Source organism: Castor canadensis, chromosome 7, assembly GCF_047511655.1.
Source record: "Castor canadensis chromosome 7, mCasCan1.hap1v2, whole genome shotgun sequence".
Taxonomy (NCBI): domain Eukaryota; kingdom Metazoa; phylum Chordata; class Mammalia; order Rodentia; family Castoridae; genus Castor; species Castor canadensis.
The window spans coordinates 121062753-121086218 of NC_133392.1; the positions used below are offsets into that span (position 1 = coordinate 121062753).

Sequence of the window (23466 nt, forward strand, 5' to 3'; positions counted from 1 at the left end):
TTTGGGTCATTTCTCCCCCTTGCCTCCTTCCTACCCTCTCCACCCTGCCCCCCCTCAGTTCCAGGCAGGTCCTGTTCTGCTTTTATCACTAATTTTCTTGAAGAGAAGAGACAAGCATAATAAGGAAGTCAGTATTTTTGCTGATTGAGTTAAGGATAGCTGTACAGAAATATTCCTAGCATTGCTTTCGTATACACCTGTTCATATTTATCCATTTCTAACTGATGTTACAAGTCTAGAAAATGAACATAAGATAAAAAAAAAAGTACGGGAAAAGTATGGGCTGAAATGAAGGAAAGTGAATGTTGCCATCAAACCAAGAGGAAATAATAGCATAGGAGACAATTGTCATCATATATTGTAGTAAAAAAAGAAATGGATGATCTGTAGGCCGAGATACAAAAGGGGAAATGCAGAACAGCTGCTTCTCCTATGTTGTTTACATTCAGAGAAGTAGGAACACAAATTTCTCCTGTTAGGATGTCACGCCCCTCCCAGAGAACCACTGCTCCACTCTGTTCAAGACTGGGGATATAAGACACACTTCAGGAGGAAGTGTTTTTGCTTTGGGGGCTCTTTGCTTTGGCTCTGGGGCTTTTGGCTTTTTGCTGTGGGAGGCTTTTGGAAGGGAAAAGAATTGCTAAAGGGGAATTGCTAAAGAGGCGTTGATAGAAAGTCTGCACCAAGAAGTTTATACATAGTCTTTAGAAATGCTAAGAGAAAGAAAAGCGAAAGACAATATTGGACAGTGCAAATCTAAGGACCAGGTCTTCAGTAGTTATGCATATGCAGTTTTAAGGGGTGGCTGTTGTTTGCAAGTCTGAGCACCAAGGCTTTAAGAAAGCAAGTCTGGGGGCAAAGACTTTGAGAGATTATGCTAAAGAACAGCTAAGAGGAAACATGGGACAGAGCAAGTGTAAGGAAAGAGGTTTTAAGCAAGGATTTTAAGAAGACTTTAGATGCAAAGTTTTAAAGAATTGTAAAGGAGTAAGGTCTTAAAGAAAAAAGATAGAGAAAAGAAACAATGAGGGTTGTGCCTCTCCACCAGAGTGCCCAACATACCTGATCCCACTTTCTGTCTGTCTTGTCTGTCTACCCTGTGTCTGTTCTGTTCTGCATCTCCAGTCACCGCCAGTTAGCCCCAGTTAGGTTCAGTAATAACCAGGAGTGAGAGAAAGGTCACTGCAACAAAGGTACAAGAGAAAAAGCTCGCTCCACATACTAATGTAAGATAAAAGCCAGCTGCGTTATTTTTACCCCAGGGATTGAATTCTATCAATCATGGTATTCTTTTTCTGGCAGAAAAGAAAACAAAAAAGTTCTGCACTTATGAAAATAAGGCCTAGGGCAACTTAACATATAAGACCTAAATGCATAAAAGAAATATATGTGTAGAATCAGGTAATATGAACTAGGAAAAACAAACAGTACTTGATAATCAGGTCTGCCTAGACATTGGTATTTTGAATATGAATATTGTATAATAAAATTGAAAATGAATAGCACTATGTTAAGATCAGATAAATTCATGAACATATAAAACAGCAAGAGAGAAATTTTCCATGGCGTTCTCATTATAAGGATTGAATATAAATATGGAATGCACCTGTATTTGGTAAACTTTTGAATCATTTGATCTCTTTATCAGGCCTACTGTGAAAGTCACTGTTCCTTTTCATCTGGTTTTATTGTAGATTTGAGAAACTACCCACCTCACTTCATTTTCATAACAAAATTTCTATTTTATTGTTACATATATCATAATGATTAGGATATGAAGTGTCCCCTTAGAAGTCAATCATATTGAATACTTGGTACCCAAGTGATGGAGTATGTGTGGAGGTTCTGGAAACTTGAAGAGGCAGATCGTAGCTGGAGGAAGTAGGTCATGGGGCCTGTAGCTTGTACCTTGCCTCTGTGTTGATGTCTTTGCTAAAGATTCTGGCAGTCATGATGTGCTCACATGCATGGGGCCAACCAGCCATTGGCAGAAACCTCTGAAACCATAAGCCAAAAAAGTATTTCTTTAAGTTGTATTGTTAGGTATTCTGTCACAGCAATAATATCTCTGATTGACATAGAGAAAAGGCACAAGAGGAACAGAGTTGTTTGAAGTAATGAAATCTGCCCATGTGGCAGCTCATAAATCTTTGGAACTGGTTTGCTGCAAGGGTTTGGAAAAGCTTGTGGGCTGGAGAAAGGCTAGAATGCTGTGAGTAGAACTTAATGAATGATTCTGATGGGAAGCTCAGAAAATCAAATGCAGGTAGGAAAGTGCACAGTCAAGACCATGCTCATGAGATTTCAGATGGAAATGAAGACTCTATAGGCAATTTGACTAGAGAGCATGATGCTATATTGTGGCAAAGAATTTGTGTAAATTTTGTCCAAGCCCTAAGACTTTGTGGAAGGCTGAATTTAAAGATGATGTACTAATTAATCTGACAAAGGAAGTTTTAAAGGCAGCCCCGCCTTCAGGCTATGGCAAAGTAATTGCTTCCTGTTAACAGAGAAGAAAGGTTTGAAAATTGGTAGATGTTATTTGGAAATGTTTTTACCCATGCAATGATTGTCATTTCACTTTCTTGATGGTATTCTATGAAGTATAAAAATTTTGAGTTTGGTTGAGTCTAGATTATCTGTGTTTTCCGTTGTCACTCATGATGTTGATGCCATATTTAATGAGCCTTTCCCCAACACAAAGATACAAAGATTTCTCCAATATTTTCTCCAATTATTTTTGTCATTTTATCTCTTATATTAAGTCTGTGGCCCATTTGAGTTAATTTTTATAAATAGTAGAAGAAAGCTTCTAACTTCATGCTTGTTTCCGTGTAAACTTCAGGTTGCCTACCACAACGTATTGGAAAAATTGTTCCTTCCCCATTGAATGTCATGGGCATCCTGTCAAAAATTAATTGACCATAGATGTGAAAGATTATTTTTGGACTCTCCATTCTGTTGCATTAATTTATATGTCTAGCCTTATTCCAGAACCACACCATTTTGAGAATTATAGTTTTATAGTGAGTTTTGAAATGGGGAAATGTGAGTTCTGAGATTTTTCTTTTTGTTATTTTGTATCTTTTGCATTTACATTTTTGCATTGCATATGCCGAGAGAAGGTGCTGGGATTTTTAGGAACTTCACTGATTCTATAAATCATTTTGGAGAGTGCTGTTATCATAAGAATATTAAATATTCTAATTCATGAACACAAAATGTCTTTCTTAGGTCTTTATTTTTGAAGATATATTTTGTACCTTTCTGTGTATACGGCTTACACTTTTGTCACAATCATTAAGTATTTTATTTTTTCAGAGTTTGTGTTAAATGAAATGAAATTTCACTTTTAGAATGCTTATTGTGCATCTGTAGAAATACAACTCAGTTTAATATTTTGCATTATTATATACCTGTGTTTTACACTGAAACCTTCGTAAATTCATTTGTAAGTTCTAATAAATTTTCTAGTGGAGTTCTTAGGATTTTCTGTATACAACACTATATCTTCTGCAGATAGAGATTGCTTTGTTTGTTCCTTTTCATTTTTGGCAACTTTTATTTCATAGTCTCTTTCAACTTCCCTGTCCTGTTTCTTAACAGCAAACTATTTAGTCTCTTCCACAGGTATGATGATACTCTGGAATTTCTATACATACCATTATGTGATTGAGGGACTTGACATCTACTCATAGTTTGCTAAACATTTTTATTGTGAAGTGTTGCTGGATTTTGCCAGATGCCTCTTTTGTGTCCTTTGAAACGATCATGGGTTTTTTATTCTTTATTCTATTGATAAGATGCATTACATTGAGTTTCCATTGTTAAATTAACCTATCATTCATGGGATAGATGTCATTTGGTCATATTACATAATCTCCTTCCACATTCCTGAATTTGGTTTGTTAATGTGTGAGAACTTTTATATCTAGGCCAATAAAAGACATTAACTTGCCATTTTTGTTACTTGTCATATCTTTATCTAGCTTTGGCATAGAATAATATTGCCTTATTAGAATGAATTTGGACTATATTTCATCCTATTTCCTTTGTTTGGAAAAACTTGCAGAGAAATGATTTTAATTCTTTTTTAAATATTGTGTAATTCATTAGTGAAGCTATTTTGGTTTTAGCATTCTTTGTAGGAAATGTTTTAATTTTTAATTTGATCTGGTTACTTACAGACCTTTTCAGGTTTTCTATATCTCCTAAGGTGAGTTTTCATAAATTGCATCTTTGTAGTAATTTGTCCATTACACCTAGGGTATATAACTTGAAACAAGTTATTGTCTTTATTTCTGTAAGTAAAGTTAATATTGATTATTTTAACTCTTAATTTTAATAATTTGACATTGATTTTTGCTTGCTGGTTGTAGGTTTCTGTTAATTTTATTTTACATGCTTAATTTCCCATCTAGCCCCTCTGTTTCCTCTTTGTTTTTTTCTCTTCTACATCTGTCAAATGTTCATGTTTCTTTGTATATCTCATTATTTTTTTGTTGAAACTTGAATCTTGTGTGTTTGTGTATGTAGTGCTGGGCATCCAAACCAGGGCCTTAAGCATGGGTAGGCAAGTGCTGTACCACTGAGCTAAACCCTTTCCAGTTCATAATTGTGAAGTTGACTCTCATCACAGAGTAAATTTTCAATTTTTCTCTCTTATGGGAAGTAGAAGGACTCCAGGCAATTTGACTTTTCTTTCAACCATCTCTTTAGTTTACATTTCCATCCTAACCCACTCCCACTTCTACCATTTTCAAAGGTAGACTTTTCCAATTTCGACGCTTTCCACAACATCGAGTGCCATTCACACCAAACTTTATTTTACTAGTGTCACCTAGAACCACAGAGTGCCCAGACTATGTGTTTGGAGCACAGAAGCCCTTATCATCATCCCTCCATCCTCTCTAGCTTAGATTTACTTTCTTATACTGCAGAGAGCTACGTCGGTCAACATTTGTTTATTGCTTTTTTGCCTCAAAAACTTGTTGCGGTCCTTTGTTCTCTTCTCCTATCCTATTCTTTTTGTCATTACAAGTTTGGCTTTTCTTATTTATTTTTAACCATTTTTTTGGTGTCTTAAGAAACTGCATAGGTGAGAAGGTGTTTTCAATTGCTAAGTTTAACAGAGGGTTTCTACTAAAACACATTTTCACCCAACATGTGCCAGGCACTGTGTTTGGGCTCTGCATTTTGGTTCATTCTCACTGTGGTGGATATACAAACACCTTCTCAAGTTTATTGTTGCCTATTCTGGTTTGAGTCTCAGACAGATTGAAGAGAATGATGTTCTTGTTAGGAAGGTGACTTTTATCTTCACAAGTACCTCTAACTTACTAAATACGAAGAGCAAGAAATTTTGCTGGAAAAACTGAACTCCCTTTCAAAGAGACATTACTTTACTCATGTTCCCTCACCTAGTCTAACCCAGTTGCTACTTCAGCCTTCTACCTGTTATGTTTCAGTCACATGAGCTATGTAATGTAATCTAATTTACGTGTATATACTTTCTCTTTAACTGAATAGTCCCTTCTTATCCTTTTCCTCTAGACATGAATAACAACCTGACTGGATATGTGTAATTTCTACTCAGTGATTATACTTTTCTCACGCATTTGTGGTAAATTTTGTGACATATTTTCTGCAAGCATCCTTCTCACTGGCCATGATTGAACACGTTGAATGAGGCAAAGGCCTGCTTTTATTTACTTTTAAATAAATGAATCTAGCAGATTGTTCTTTGTGGTTTGGATATGGTTTAAGTGTATGTCCTAAAGGTTAATGTGTTAGAAATGTGATCTCAGCAATGTCTTGGCTGGAAGCTGCTGCAGGCTAATGACAGATCTTAGTTCATTTAAAAGTTGGGCTTAGGGAGAGATCTTTAGGTCATGGAGGGAGCTGTCCTCAGAAGGCCATAGTGGTCACTTGGAGTGAATTGTCATGAGTTTTAGGTTTCAAGAGAAGGCTGAGCCTGACCCCTGAGTCTCTCCTTGCCTTCCTGTTTGAGGATGTGATCTTTTTGTCCCAAACATACTCTTGGGACATCAGCTGTTCTAAGGGCTGTACCAAATTCAGCTGATATTTGTGCATACTCTTGAACCTCCAGAAACTATGAGCTAAACACACCGCTTTACCTTATGACATTAACCCTTTCCAAGTATTTTATAGTAGTAACACAAAATGGATTAGTATACATCCTTATTGAAGATCAAATTAAAACCCCAGTACAACCTGTATTATATTCCCCTCAAACACCCTTGCTTGGCTTGTTCAACGCGCTTACTACTCTCAGCTTTTTCTTACCTACCTTTATAGTAGTTCATGGCTAAGCATTTATATGTCCTTCCACAAATTATAGAGCATGTTTGCACTCAGTTTAATTTCATAGTGATAATGACTTGTAAAGACATTTGTTATTTCAGAATCTAAGGCTCAGTAAGGTTAAAAGTCTAGGTTTCAGGTATTCATGTAGAGATAGCACAAGAGAACCAGTATCTTCTAACTTAAGGTCTTGAGTACATTTTAAACTACCATATGTGTCTTGGTTTGTTCTTCAATATAAAGAAAAGATGGAAATAAAAACTGCTGAGTTCCTTCATTTGGAGACTAGGGTAATTGTCACCCCAGAAATTAGTTAGAAAATATTTCCATCTGTTCGCTTTCCTAGAAGATTTTGTAGAATTTGTTTTATTTTTCAGTGAATATTTGGCATAATTACAGTAAATGTATTTGGATTGATGCTTTTCACTAAGGAAAGATTTTTAACGTTTTTTTTTTTCATTAATCATTTATTCACATGTGCATACATTGAGAGAGGACAAGAGCACCATATTATCTATTCTTTCTTAAGTGAGCTTTAGATATCTGTGTCTTTGAAGGAACTTACAAATTCATCTGAGTTGTCAAATTAATGAGAATAGAATCATTCAGTTTTATTATCTTTTCAATTCTGCAGCATATGTATGTAGTAATACATTCTTTTGCCTTGCTGATATTTATAATTTGTTTAACTTGTAATGTGATAATTGTAATTTGCTTCCTTTTGCCTTTAGCAAGGTCATAGGACTCAAGCTTGATATGTAAATAGTCACCTTTCTAAATGCTAGCAGTGACCAATTAGAAATTGGAATAAGCAATAACATTTTAGTAGCTTTACAACCTTGAAACACTTAAGCATAAATGGAACAATATCAAATATCAGATCTATATCTTGGAAACTCGGAGAAAGTCCACAATAAAAAACTATTTTTGTGAGTTAGGAGGCTCAACAGTGTTAAGATACCATTCTTCCAAAATCAAAGGTCCAGCATAAACCCAATTAAATTCCAGTAGCATTTTGCAGAAATTGGCATTCTGATTTTAAAATTTAAATGGAAATACAATGTCCCTAGAATATATGAAGTGATCTTAGTTGCAAAAAGTAGAAAGCATGAAGATTTATCATGCCAGACTTCAAGATGTATTCTTTTCACAATATTGTAGAAAGAATAGTCATGCAGGTTAATGAAACATAAGACTAAAAGAAATATAACAATAATTTGGTCAATCGTTTCTTTACAAAGGCACAAAAGTGATTCTGTGGAAACAGGTTAATTGTCTTGAAGAATGGCACTAGCACAATTCACATTTATGTGCAAAAAATGAACTTTGATTTGTATCTCGCCCTCTACATGGAAATTAACTCAAAATAGACCACAAACTTAGAATTACAAAATTTCTGGAAGAAGTATAGGTTAAATTAGGTTAGGCCAAGATATCTTAGGTATAATTACAAAAGCAAGCTTTGTGAAAGAAAGTGTTGAGATTGGACTTCATCAAAACTAAGATGAAGAACTTTTTCATAGAAATTCTCTACTTGATAAAACATGAATAAAGAAATGCAAAGTAAAACTGCAGGTTAGAAGAAAATATCCCGAAATCAAATATTTGATTATGGACTTATATGTAGACTACACACGCACACACTCATAATTGTATGTGTTACACACACATTCTCAAAAGTCAATAAGAAAATAACCCAATAAAAATAGGCAGCAAAGAATTTTACCATAGATGTCATATGTGATTTGCAAGTAAGAATGTGAAAAAAATTTCAGTCATATTTTTCACTCATATGTGTTACATAGAGCTCATAAAGTACAGCAGTGCAATATAAAACAGGTCGTGATTAGGAAGTTCACATATGAAAGGGGGAGGGCAAAAAAAAAGTTAAGAAGGTGAATATGGTTGATCTCTCTATGCAAGAATGAATATAGAATTTTTAAACCAGGTGAGACCACCATAAGAAAGGGACTAAAGTAGAAAGAAGAAAAATAAAGGAGATGAACCAAATCAGGCTGTAATACATATAAATATGGACATGCCACGAGGAAACTCCCTATGTAGTTATCTGAACAACCAAAAATCTCACTTTGTCTACTTCGGAGAACATGAGGGTGGAACAGATTTTGTCTGAGAGGGTCAGTGGTAGTGGGAGGACAGAAGGGATAGGGGAATGGTGACAGAGGTTGACTATTGGGAAAATACTGTATAGACATGTATGTAAATGGAAAAATGGTATCTGTTGAAGCAGGATTGGTGGAAGGGAATGAAGGAGAATTGTCAAGTGAATTCAAACATGAATTGCTTGATGTAGTATAACAATTTTTGTAAACGGCAGCCATGTACCCCCACCCAGCACAACAACAATATAAAAAAACAAAAGGTTTTCAATAACATTAGCCATTAAAAAATACAAGTGAAAATGATGGTGCTAGACGTTCCACTACATATTTATTAAATTGACTAGAAAATTTTATAGCTAATAAGCATCTATCTGGGAGAAGACAAAGTAGTTGGAAGAGTAGTATATTCATGGCAGAAATGTGAAGAGGTATAGCCGGTTTGGAAATCAGTTTGGTACTTTCTTCTAAAGATAAACCTTCACTTACCAGAGAGCTTAGAATCTCAGATTTACCGAAATAAAATCACAACTTATATTTACACAAAACTTATAGATAGCTCATGAAAGTTCAGAGTTTCTGAGAAAATCACAACACAAGCTCCATCAGAATCACAAGTCAGCTTGACATAAATGGTGTCAACTATAACTGTTGTCTTTGGGCATGCAGGCAATTTGCAATTCAGAACAGCCCTTACCATGTGCACCTTAGGCCAGGCTATCTCTACTGCATCCCTCTCACTTAAGTACTGTACCTCAGTCCTGTACGTATCAACAGTTGCAAATTCTGTTGTAAAGGTAAAACTAGATTGAAAACTCAGATCCCCTACTATCTTAATTAAATGCATTAATTAGCACAACCATTGTTGATTTTATACATTGAACATTAGTAAGTAATTGCATGGCAATGAGTTTGAGTGTTACCAAATAGAAAAGGACTTCATTTTATTCTCTCTGCTCTCCTTGACGTCAGGACTGAGAATCATCTATGCCACCGTGAAACTTTCTAGTTGATTTTCTGCTTGTATGGGGGAAAAAGAAGATGTCATCACAGGCAATGACACTTCTGTTCCTTTGCGGCCCATTTTGTGGAGTTGTATCAGTGTCGCAGCAATACATTCTGGCTAAGTAGAAGGAAAAAAAGACATCATTAATCATGTTTTTCTCCTGGATAGCATACTTATATCAGAAAACCTAAAATAGATACCATATCATATTAAAGTTTAAAAATCTGTGAACAGCTGGGCTCAAGTCTGTAATCCTAGCTACTTGAGAGAAGGACCTGGAGAGGATTTCAGTTCAAGCACAGCCAGGGCAGAAAGGTAAGGAGACTCGATCTCAATCAATGGCAGGTCATGGTCCAGGCCTGCCTTGTCATAAAGAGAGATCCTGTCTCACAAGTAACTGTGGGCATGTTAGTGGAGTGCCTGCCTACCAAGTGGGCCCGTCAGTTTAACTCCTAGTACTACCAAAACAAAACAAAATCTGTAAAAGTAGGTCAGAATCATTTCTGTGATCGGGGGCTGGTCTTCACCAAATGAAAAACTAAATTTCCATTAGCAACACCACCCCCAGCAGGTGTTTGGCGAGGATGCGGGGGAAAAAGGAGCCCTCTTACACTGTTGGTGGGAATGTAAACTACCGCAACCACTCTGGAAAAAAATTTGGAGGCTACTTAAAAAGCTAAATGTTGATCTACCTTTTGATCCAGCAATACCACTCTTGGGGATATACCCAAAAGACTGACAAGGTTACTCCAGAGGCACCTGCACACCTATGTTTATTGTGGCACTATTCACAATAGCCAAGTTATGGGAACAGCCAAGATGTCCCAGCACTGACGAATGGATCAAGAAAATGTGGTATCTATATGCAATGGAATTTTATGCAGCCATGAAGAAGAACGAAATGTTATCATTTGCTGGTAAATGGATGGAATTGGAGAACATCATTCCGAGTGAGGTCAACTTGGCCCAAAAGACCAAAAATCCTATGTTCTCCCTCATATGCTGATGTTAGGTCAAGGGCAAACACAACAAGGGGATTGAACTTTGATCACAAGATAAAAGCGAGAGCCCACAAGAGAGATATGAGGATAGGTAAGACACCTAAAAAATTAGCTAGCATTTGTTGCCCTCAATGCAGAGAAACGAAAGCAGATACCTTAAAAGCAACTGAGGCCAGTAGAAGGGACCAGGAACTAGAGAAAAGGTTAGATCAAAAAGAATTAACCTAGAAGGTAACACACATGCACAGGAAATCAATGTGAGTCAACTCCCTGTATAGCTATCCTTATCTCAACTAGCAGAAACCCTTGTTCCTTCCTATTATTGCTTATACTCTCTCTTCAACAAAATCAGAGATAAGGGCAAAATAGTTTCTCCTGGGTATCGAGGGGGTGGGGGGGGAGAGGGAGGGGGTGGAGTGGATGGTAAGGGAGGGGGTGCGGGCAGGGGGGAGAAATGACCCAAGAATTGTATGCACATATGCATAGGGATGGGAAGGGGGAAGAAGGAAGGGAGGAAGGGAAAAACTAAATTTCTTTTAGGATTACTGTAGACTTACTTTCAAACACTGCACTTTTTATCCCCGGAAGTACCATCCATAACTTCACTTCATTACAGGACTTTAAAAGCAATCTAAAAAATAGTGTAAATTCATTCCACATGAATGTGTATAGTTTCCCCTATTAAATAGTCCCTGATACTACTCAGCACTTTTTACTTTTCCGTGTTAACTCCTTAATTATCTTGTGTTTTCCCAGAAGCTAACCCTGAAACAATGATTCAACTGAAAGTGTTTGTTACTTATTGCATTTTCTTTTTCACTTTTGGTAATGGCAGTGAGAAGTGAAACAGAAAGAGAAAGACTATCAATCCTTTGAAGAATTTAACAAGCTTCAGAAAATTGAAGTGAAAGTGTGTGGCAGAAGCCTCTAGGATAAGGGACATGGGAAGCAGGGACAGTGTGGTATGCTGGCGTGATGTTATCTCTCCTGGAACTTTGATTTGCCTTGAGTCCTTACAGAACTTCTCGTGCGAGGAACTGAGGGTTTACAGAGACCTTGGATACAATTGAAGATCCATACAGGTATAAAATCACACTTACTGATATGAGGGAGATGGACAAGCAATACCTGCTACAACTCCCACGAACATCCCTTTCAAAAGTTACTCAACATCATTCTTTGTTCTCTTAAAATACATTTTCTTGCCCTATTCCCTTTAGTCTTGTGCAAGAGCTTTACATTTCTAAGCATATGTTTTGTTACCATTTGGAATCAATTACTTCAACATGCTCTTTTTACTTTTCATTATTTACATTTGTACTCACCCATGCTTTTCTAGGTCGCATTTCAGAAGAGTTTACATTCTTTTACCCATTTTTTTCCATTTGTCTTTAAACTCTCGCTGCTTAACTTTTGTCTTCACTTAACCCATCAGTTTCCCCCTCTTTCTTACATACGTTTAAGCACAACTTTTTTTTTTCTTTTATTATTCATATATGCATACAAGGCTTGGGTCATTTCTCCCCCCTGCCCGCACCCCCTCCCTTACCACCCACTCTGCCCCCTCCCTCTCCCCCCCACCCCCTCAATACCCAGCAGAAACTTATTTTGCCCTTATCTCTAATTTTGTTGAAGAGAGAGTATAAGCCATAATAGGAAGGAACAAGGGTTTTTGCTAGTTGAGATAAGGATAGCTATACAGGGAGTTGACTCACATTAATTTCCTGTGCGTGTGTGTTACCTTCTAGGTTAATTCTTTCTGATCTCACCTTTTCTCTAGTTCCTGGTCCCCTTTTCCTATTGGCTTCAGTTGCTTTTGAGGTATCTGCTTTAGTTTCTCTGCGTTAAGGGCAACAAATGCTAGCTAATTTTTTAGGTGTCTTACCTATCCTCATATCTCCCTTGTGTGCTCTCGCTTTTATCATGTGCTCAAAGTCCAATCCCATTGTTGTGTTTGCCCTTGATCTAATGTCCACATATGAGGGAGAAGATACGATTTTTGGTCTTTTGGGCCAGGCTAACCTCACTCAGAATGATGTTCTCCAATTCCATCCATTTACCAGCGAATGATAACGTTTCGTTCTTCTTCGTGGCTGCATAGAATTCCATTGTGTATAGATACCACATTTTCTTAATCCATTCGTCAGTGGTGGGGCATCTTGGCTGTTTCCATAACTTGGCTATTGTGAATAGTGCATAATAAACATGGGTGTGCAGGTGCCTCTGGAGTAACCCGTGTCACAGTCTTTTGGGTATATCCCCGAGTGGTATTGCTGGATCAAATGGTAGATCGATGTCTAGCTTTTTAAGTAGCCTCCAAATTTTTTCCCAGAGTGGTTGTACTAGTTTACATTCCCATGAACAGTGTAAGAGGGTTCCTTTTTCCCCGCATCCTCGCCAACACCTGTTGGTGGTGGTGTTGCTGATGATGGCTATTCTAACAGGGGTGAGGTGGTAAACACAACTTGTTTGGTCACTCACATTGTAGTTTAAAAGTGTTTGCGTTTCTCCCACATAGATGAAAAGAAAAACAAGAGTCACTGAAAACATGCACTCTAGACCTTGCTTCTTCTTAGAGCTCTCATTCCTGTCCCCATCCTTTCCTTGCTATTCAACATCTTTCATAATTGACTGCATTTACTTTCCCAATTCTGTTATTCTTCATTCTTCCATCCATTGCTACCTGGCTTCTAATCTCGTAATTTAAGCAAAGCAGATGCAAATATGTCTTTTACCTTAAGATCTAGTTAACATTGTCCGAGACCTTCAATAATATTCTCTAGAATTTTCTAATTTTCTTAGAGTATCATTGATGTCAGTGTACTTCTCAGTATGTCCAGAGATGTTATGTTCTTAATCAGATTGTGTAAAAATTTCACCTTCCCATTCATGCATAATTTTGAGATTATATTTGGAACTTGGGTCTTTTCCTGGAGTTTCTATTCAAACATGGTAAAATCTGCTCAAGCCAAGTAATTTTTGTATATAGTATAATTTGTTGAAAGGTGGGTAGGAAATGTTTTATATTACAGCACAGGAGTTCTTACATTGCACCGAGAACACTAAATCAGAACTGTAATTTGTGAATCCAGTAGGGAATTTTGGTCTTTATTTTGTTGGATTTCTTCATGAGTGCAACTTCATGAGAACACTCTATTCTTGAAGAGTTCTTTGTTACTTCTTCTTAGAGTAGTCTTGCAATCCCTTACATAGAAGGCTCACGAGCTCCTTTTTCTTGCCTGCTCTTTCCACTTGGGTGTCAATAAGGTGTAATAGATATTATTATGCTCCAGCCATGTTGCTTTGTCACTCTAAATTATTTCTGTAGGAAATAGCCCTCTTCTGGTTTTAAGTTTACTTTTATATGCCATTAATTCCCAAATACCCTAGAAGACCTGTCATTGTGTGTTATCAGTCTATTTTCAATCACTTATTACACATTCACTCAAAGATGCCCCATGTATGCCTCAATTCTAATATAACCAAATAGAGCTCATTATCTCCTTCCATGCATGTTATCTCCATCAAAGATATATTTCCTGCCTTCTCTATTTCAAAGTTGAACCACCGCTTGCTGCCATCACATGCAGTTTTCAAATACCATCTGTTGTCCTTAAATCTTTAAGTCCATTCTCTTTTATCATTCCTACTTCTAGTGTCTTAGTTCAAAAAATAATGACTTGAAATCAACTTATTTTCTGAAACTAGCATTGGAGCCCTTATTTACATTTACCAATCCACTTTCCATCTGTGTGTGTTTAGCTTTACAATGCAAAGCTCATTTATATTCATCTGATAAGAATTTCCCAATGTCTCTGTGTAATATATAGCTTTTTAATTTAACATAAAAATTATTTCATTTTCAGGCTGCCAGTGCACCTTCTCAAACTCACCTCTCAAAACTTGCCCTTACACACTGTTGCTCCATTTCACTACTTGAACTATGAAACCTCTGTATGTCCTCCCAATGCCTGTAGCATACTATTTTATTAAACTGAAATACCCTCCCCTTTTTTAGTCTAAGGAAATCCACATCATTTTTTAAACTGAAGTTATTTTGAAGTTTTCCTTTAAACACCAGCTTGCTCTCTTCGCTATTTCTACCATAACTACCATATGCTTTTAGTATAAAGAAATGCATAGCCTTACAATTGTATTTTATTATATTTGTCTTAGGAGTGGGACACATATTTATCAACTGTGTTTTCTTCAGAGATTAGTACAGTAATAGTACACAGGACAGACTGAAAATACATTTCTTTATTAACTACTGACAGGATGACTTTTTCATCTGGTCAACTGAGAAACCGTTAAATGCCTACTGTTTATGAATATGTAAACTAGTTGCTAGATGAAGGAAGAATAGAGAGAGGAAGGAACAAAGAAGTAGGAGAACCACAAATATTAAAATTTCACTTGGAAGAAATTTCTGGTTTTCAAAAATCTTACGGCCCCACGGTGATCACTGGATAAGGATGTGATTATAGATCTCACTTTAAGTGTGGAACCTGCAGTCAAGGTCACCAGGTGTCTATCTCCACAAGGCAGAAGCCTTAGTGCCTGAATCCACATCTTGCAGGCACACCTGTAAATCTTCATTAGAAATTTGACCTTTGGAGCTAATACAGAAGTCTTAAAGCAGCAGAGTTTATCATGAGAAGGGGATCAGAAACCAGGGTAAAATTCAGTTAGAGGTGAATCAACATGGATCATAACACATGTACACGAAAGCGATGCTAGGAATATTTCTGGATAGCTATCCTTAACTAGCAAAAATACTTTGTCTTCCTTATTATGCTTGTCTGTTCTTCACCAAAATTAGTGATAAAGGCAGAAAAGGACCTGCCTGGAACTGAGGGAGGAAGGGGGGCGAGGGCGGGAGGGGGGAGAAATGACCCAATGTATGCACATGTGAATAAATGAATAATTAAAAAAAAAAAAAAGAGGAATTTGGCTTTTGCCTAGGCAGTTGCTAGGGGGCTTCAGACAAGCTTCTGTATTCTCCCTTCCCATAACAGGAAGTGTGTTAGGAGTAGGGGAAGAAGGGTAGTTTTTTCACCATGCACCTCTGCAGGTTTCTTTGCAGATAAAATTTTATGTTTTTATAGGTTACACAACTGTAAAAGAAATTTCAATAATTTAATTTTTGAGTGTTCCAGGTTTTGCAGTTCCTACTGTTTTCTCTTCACTTGAAGTATATATCTTGAGCTACTATAATATACTCTCTTCTGCCTCATTTCTTATAATAGCCTCTGTTTGCTTCTAAGTGGCTTCTGAATAAAAAGTGCAGTTATATTTCATACTAATTTGAATTAGCAAATTTAAAACAGTGAGAGATAAAAAGTATTACTAACATCTTCCTTTATATTCATAAGTTGAAATAAAGAAAATTCCCCCCACCAAATTTTGCTTCTGCTGCTTTAAACAAAAAGTTTGATGTCAGAAAGGCACTTCCATGGCCTAGATGTATGTACACGGAAACTGTTATTTCTTACATCACAGTTATTCTTAAGGAAGAAATCTGCCTGGTGAAGTTTTCAGAAGCCCTTCCCAGAGTGGCTCTCAAGAAGTTTGGATGATTCAGTTCCCCAACGGGGAATCTGTTTTATTTTTGGTACTGATGCAACTAAAAAAGGTACAAGTTAATGACTCCTGTACCAGGAACCATGTTAAGGAGCTACATATTAAATTATGTGTGCTACACCTGTGAGGCAGGTATTATGAATATTACTTCTGTTTTATAAATAAAAATCTTGTGCTTAGCAAATTTAAGAACTTGTATCCAAGGGGTTGTCTTTGGATTTGGAGCTGAAAAAAGATTTGTTTCTCTGTAAGTTCTAAAATTGCTGTTAACCAATTCTGAATAAAGTATTTGCCCTGCTAGCCTCAATGACTTTAGTTCCATAGGAAGAAGGCAAGTCTTTGCCTCTGGGATCCTGATCTTCCAATGTTGAGTTTGACCTGCTTCTTGGTTCCTGGGTCACTCACCTGTCCTCCATGAGGTAGTTATGGGGCAGGCAGTAAACCTCTCACCTCTACCCTTACTCGGAATTTGAACTGGACCTCTTTCACCTTTTTCCTTTGCTTGTTTCCTTTGGTGTTGGAGCTTGCCCACATCAATTGAAATTACTGTATAGTTTCCTAAAGGATGCTATGTACAAACAACAGTATCTCCAAGTAGTATTTACCTCTTCTTAGGAGTTGTTGATATGACTATTAGTTTTGAATATTCTCTTTACAAATTTGCGTGTCGTCCTTGCTCAGGGGCCGTGCTAATCTTTTCTGTATGGTTCCCATTTTAGTTTATGTGCTGTCAGAGCGAGCATGATATCATTAACTGTAAAATGAAAATGGGTGGTTGTGTGTATGTGTGTGTTGAGGGAGGTGGTGTTATTAGGTGTTTATTTGTTTGTCTGTTTGCGAACCTTTCTCCTCTTTGGGGTTTTAAAGCATAGTAAATCTAATCACAGGGGAAGTTTGGTTCCAGCTCATCTGAGGCATTTCATGTTCTATGATGTAATTTCTCTCCCTAACTCCTTTAATTCAAAAAGGTAGAGTAGCCCCAGAGCAGACAAGAGCCTAAGTATTTTTAGTGTCTTCCAATCTTTGGGAGCAGTTAAGCACCTGGAATGGAGGAAGACAGGTTCAGCAGGTATTGGGACTTACATATTTCACTCCAGTTACATTTTCTATGTATAAAGGCGTAACCATGATCATAATTTCCTATTAATGAAAAACTTAAATCCCTGCTACAGTATGCACAATCTTTGTGAGATCTTCCTTATTACTTTTCATGAATAATTAATTTGCTGTCACCTCTGCTAAAAGTGAAGTTCTGAAAGGCACTTTCATAGAAGACTGTCAGACATACAGTAAGCATTCAACTCATTTTCAGTGAATGAATTATGAGTGAATAATTGAGGCCTTGCTAAAGTAGCTTCTAGATGAATTTAAGAAAAGTGGAGAGCAGTGGGTAGCAGGTGCTCTGGAGGAGGAGTCTGGAGAACCTGACTCTGTGTTCAGCTTTGCCCTCAATAGGTGACGTGTAACCTTTGGCAAGTCCCTAAATACCTCGAAAAATCTTTCCCTCTCTGAAGTCTGTGTTCTAATTAAAGTCCTATCCAAGTACTTGATGACATACGCTTTGTCCTCATTTCCGACTAGTTCTGATTCAAGGTTCTTATAGATTCAGTTGATGCAGTTCTAAGATGTGTGCATTTAAACGGTCTAAACCTGATGCCGTTGGTTATAGTTAGCGTATTTCTTCAATGAAATGCTAAGGCCTGTGTTAGATACTGTTGAATTGGTAACTATTTCAATTTTGGTTTATGTTCTATCAAGTGTCACTTGTTAATTAAAATGATAGCACTTTCTTTTTGTTGTAAATATTCTTCCTGGGGTTTTTTTATAGTCATGTATGTACCTATGCATCTACTTTAAACAACAACTTCACATTGTTCATTCACTAATTAAAGGGCTATTTTTCTTTGGGGAGGGTTATTGTTATTGGGAGGTTATGCCCAGAAGAGAGGAGTGACAAGACTCACTCTATAGGTCAAAGAAGTCAACTCTGTGATTCCGCCTGCATATGTAGAATCCAAATTACACGTGAGTGGGAGCAAGAGGCAAGACAATGTCCCCATTGGGAGTCAGCATTTCCTTATGTTCATTATCACCTGAAATTGCTAAAGACAAGAACAAATAGAATCCTGCTCTGACAGAGGTCCAAGAGTGTTTGCTCTGAACTTAGAAGGTGAGTTCACTGGGACTCTTGATATTTGGAACTCTAATTTCATGTTTATCCAAGAAGGGCATTCTTAGGGAAAGCCAAACACTTCTAGGCAAAGAAAAAGCAGTCTGTGCTAGTTCATTTTACTAACTCATTTTTCAGCTATTTTGAGGGGAACTCTGTTTCAGATTAATGTTTTCCAAATTTATTTGTAAGTTTATAACTGTAAAATATAAAAACTACACTCTGTATCTCAACTCATTCCACACATGCATTCATACATGAATATGTGAGCACACAACCGTATAAAACTGAAATTAATTTTCTTCAGCATAGTGTGTATTCTAACTACAATAAGGCCATCTGATATTTCTGTATTCTATTTCAGTTTTTAAAGAGTTACTCAGTTTCATGACTCTCTAGAAATTTCAGAAAAAACAAGACAACCACTATTATAAATGATTTCAGGATATTCAACAAGAAATTATAGCTTATGACCAGTAGACACTTTATTTACAGAAATCCAAAGATAAAAAATACTGTGCCTGTCCATAAATGGTTGTGGGGTAATGGGGTAGCTAAACGTAAATGCAATGGAATGGAATTGAACCCCTACCTTATACTATATACAAAAAATTACCTCAAAATGCTTAGAGGCATCAATGTAAGAGGTAAAACTATTAAAGTCTTAGAAGAAAATATAGACGTAAGTTTTTATCAGCTCTGATTAGGCATTTGTTTCTTAGATAAGAACAAAAGAAAAATGGACTAATTGGACTTAATAAAAGCACGAAGCTTTTGTGATTCAAAGTACTCCATAAAGAAAGTAAAAAAAACCAACCTATATCAAATGAGAGATGTGAATTAAGAATACATAAGGAACTCTCGCAACTCAATAATAAACAACCCAGGGCAGAGGGAGTGGCTCATCTGCCTACCAGTAGCACACCTGCCTAGCACGTATGAGGCTGTGAGTTCAAACCCCAGTACTTACAAAAAGAAAGAAAAGGTTTTAAGAAAAAATTAACAACCCAATTAAAAAGTGGACAAAAGATTAAACAGACATGATAAAATTCAAAATTCTTCAGTGTTCAAGGAAAGAAGCAAGAAAGGGAGCATGAGTCTTTCTTGGGGGATGGGTCTTTGTGTATTTTCAAGGTCCTTTCCAGAAGGAAAGGTGACCTTGGGTGAATTTCCTGTTTTATATAGTGACTCATCACCACAGAATCTCCAAATCTTGGAGGTTGGAGCTGGAAGAGACCTTGATCCAGTTCCTTCACTGAGTAAGGGAAACAAAGTCCCAAGAGGTGTAGTGAACTTCTCAAGACCACATGTCCAATTTGAAAGAAGCTAGGATTAGGGGAGTTCAAGTCTTAAGTCACTTAAGAATTGTGATTATAAATTTAAGGGAAAAATAGAAGCAGGAGTTAGGATCACAGATTGAGGCCAGCCCAGCAAATAGTTTGAGACCCCATCTCCAAAATAACCAGAACAAAATGAACTGATGGTGGGTTCAAGTGATAGAGTGCCTGCTTTGCAAGTGTGAAGTCCTGAGTTCAAACTGAAACCCCAGTTTCACAAAATACAAGAAAATATGTCCAGAAATATGACACTTTCCCTTATAAAAAAAGTGGAGACTAATTTCCTCCTGTTGTATGTGAGCTGGGCTTAGTGACTTTCTTCTAATAAATAGGATATGAAGAAAGTGATAGTGTGACTTCTGAGGTTTGTTTATAAAAGATGCTACGGTTTCCTGCTGACTGTCCCTCTCATACTTCTTTTTCTGGGAGAAGCCAACAAGCCAGTGTGTTATGAAGTTAAGAAGCCTGTGGAGGGGCAGGATGCATGCTTAACATTCATAAAACCCTTGGTTTGATCCCTAGCACCAAAACAAAAACAAAAACAACAAAGCCTGTGGAGAGGCCCACATGGGGAGGAACTAAGGCCTCCTGCCTAACATGAACAATGGTGTGAGGCCTCCTACTGATAGCAATGTGAACACTCTTGGAAATGGATCATCCAGCCTCAGTTAAGCCTTCAGAGGGTGGCAGCCCAGCCCAAACCTTGACTACAACCTTATGAAAGAGTAAGCATGCTGTTTAGCTTTACCAGGTACTTTTAGATATTTGCAAGTCCATTTTAATCGAATGATCTTATAACTCCTACCACTCATGTAAACCTTACTTCTCTGTCAGTTTTAGGCCTGGTTCTGATCTGAAAACCTGTGGCTGAAAGGGAAAGTTGGTTCACTTCTTAATGATTTTTTTTTCTTGGTGGGGTTTGAACTCAGGGCCTCACTCTTGGAAGGCAGGTGCTCTTACTGCTTGAGCCCCTCCACCTTGGCTCACTTCTTTATTCCCTGTTTTGTTCTGTTCCTTTTCCTTGCTCACTAGGCTAAATCTGATGCCTCCATAGGTAGGGGATAGAGTAGAGGAAGGAGGCCAAGTGAGCAGAAGGGTGGTCTTAGTGGACTGGTCTGGCGATAATTTGCCTTTTGGGAATATACAGTGGTACTGCTGAAATTTGCCTGTACTGACTCATAAGAGCTGATGGCTAAATTACCAGGAATTTTGCGATGGGGTTGTTAAATCCAGCCATCACTAAAAATCAAATTATATATGAACTTATAATTAAATAAACTCAAAGGTAATAAGTACTCGTTACTTTTTAATTATTTGACTATTGTCTCTGTTCTTGTCCTGAGGTTATTTATGTCTAGTGTATCCGTATGGTGAGCATACTCTATGATGGTGTTGTACTGCACATCTTTTTCCAACTCTGTTCAGGATGTCACATTGGCAATCTGAAATTGGCCATACTGGGAGTCAGGAACCATGGAATCATGCTACAAAACATAGAAACACTACAAATCTGAGTTTTTAAACCATTCAGAACAACAAATGCAGATCTATGTTTTCATGGAATGTTTCTGCTGGGAAACAGGGATCTTATTTTGTTTATCTGGCTACTTACAAATTTTATAAGTATTTCTTTGTTAAGGGTACCATACCCCTCTGAGCAGCCCTACTGGGTAGAATTCCTGTTAAGAAACCTAAAATGGCTCCCTTCCTATGGTGTCCATTTCTGGACAATGGGAAATTCATCTTGATTTGTCCTGCTTAGCCTAGTTATGAATGTTGTGCTGATGGTAAAACTAGATTGGCACACTTGCTTTGTAAGTCTCACATGGATAGTCTAATACCTCCTCTTAGACCATAACTGCCTTTGCTACCTATGTTTTTGTGTGCTTTGTGGCCCAAAGCAAGACACAACAGGAAAAGTCACAAATGACAACCTGTTGCATATATCATGGCCACAGTCCTTTTTTTTTTCAATTTTTCTCTTTCGGGGCAAGAAGCAATCCAGGCTGTACTTGGACCACATGGGTGTAGAAAAAGTTCCAGGGACTATCAGACATAGGCTGGATTATTCTTTTAGTGACTACAAGCAGATAAGAGCTCATGTGTTGATCCAATGAGAACAGAGCCAAGGTTGTACTGGGTAGTATCAGGAAAAGAGTGTATGGAGATGAGTGAACAAGTTAGAAGCTGAGGAGACAACAGCATGTTGGCAAATGGCAGTGGCTGAAAATGAGTTCCTCATTACTATATTTTAGTTTTCTGACATGAGCCACTCAGCTGGCTTATGGCCGGATCAGCTGCTTGAAGGCAAGAGGTAGACATGGACAGTGTTATTTTAAATTGCTCAAGAACCAATCAGATAGGCCTCATACTTTCTTGTCCAATTATGATTCCAATAAAAGATCAAAAAGGAAGTGACACTCAAACCAGAGTATTTTCAACATAAGTATTGATCTGGTGGTCCAGCATGGTATAGAGAATGCTGAAGAAATGCATTTGAACTCAGCATTTTCTAACTTAGCAAATACCTGGCCTAATTAGAGAATCAGTTTTGTTTACAAAATGATTTCCTTGAGGGAAGGCCCTATAGGTGCTCCTACAATACCACCATCCTGGTAGACATTGGGGGGGATACTCAATAAGGTCTGGTTTACTAGGTGTTTCTCTAGCTGAGTTAGTTACAGCATTTGCCTACAAGTGGTTCTCTAATGATAGAGGGGATAAATCTATGATATATTGTAAGCACATGTAAATACCAAAATGTATTCCCCTGTGCAACTATTACATGCTAATAAAATAATGAGTGGTTCTCTCTCATCCCAAAGCCCTTAGCCTCTCATCACATACAAACTGAAAGTGCAAACTCTCCTGCCTAGTTTTCAGGGCACATTTTGATTTCCACAGAACTCACTTGAGCTGTCTCATTTACCATTGCTTCATTGCACATACTGTGCTCTGCCAAACCAGTTTTATAACTTGCCTTTGAACACACCTTTTTCTTTTGGGCATTCATTTTTACTCACTTAGGAAAAGCCCTTTTACTCCCCTTATTAAAATCTTACCCATCATTAAAATCGCTCAGGGCTGGGAATGTAGCTCAGTGGTAGAGTGCTTGTTGAGGCCCTGGGTTTGATCCACAGCACCACAAAAAGAAGTTCACATTCCACTTCTTTTCTGAAGTCTTCTGTATATTTCTATAGGAAGAACTTGTGCCCTGAGAACTCTGGTTCATGTCCTCAAGCCATCACAATGAATAGGTATCAATCATGCACTGCTTAGAGATGCCTGTTGTATAGATGTTTGGAACTTGTACTCAAATCGCTGCTGCTATCTTGCTCCTCTAACTTGCTCATAAATCCCATGAAGTCTAGGGTCTGATTGCATATAATAACACTTAATACCTTAGATATCTCAGTACTTCCCAAGTTTATGACTTCTACTATAGCATATGATTTACTCCATAAAATACAGTAAGCTTCTAATTCAAAATAAGTCTTTCATACACAGTACAAACGTTTTGAAAATTGTGAATCTCAATCCATTTAACTATGTCTTGGAAAAAAATCAAATGAACAAATATTTTTCAAGCCGATTGTGTGCCCAGCATCCTTGTAAGTATGACAGAGATATGAAGTTATACAGTAGACATGGGAGAGACTGAGTACATAGACAATAGCTAGAGTACATATGAAAACAGAACTGTGACCCATAATGTGAACCAACCAGACCAGAAAGGTAACAACCTCTGCAGCAATCAACCCAAAATGGCCAGAACGTGACCAAAAATTGCCAGTCTCCCTAGTTGTTCCATTTCCAACTTAAAGTAGGAAAAGCCAAATATGCCTCCCTAACCAAACACTTAGCTTTGTAATTTGCCTCTGGCTTACCTCCAGTCAGGGATGAAGGGCATACCCTGATCTTTTTC

The 23466-nt window shown here is 37.4% G+C and overlaps 1 non-coding gene across 1 annotated transcript; it reads right to left on the reverse strand.

Moving 5' to 3' along the window:
• Nucleotides 1-16667: 16667 nt before the first annotated feature.
• On the reverse strand, nt 16668-16777 carry LOC141425212 (U6 spliceosomal RNA). Its single transcript, XR_012450300.1, has one exon. It is a non-coding gene; the product is annotated as a U6 spliceosomal RNA (small nuclear RNA).
• Nucleotides 16778-23466: the final 6689 nt, after the last annotated feature.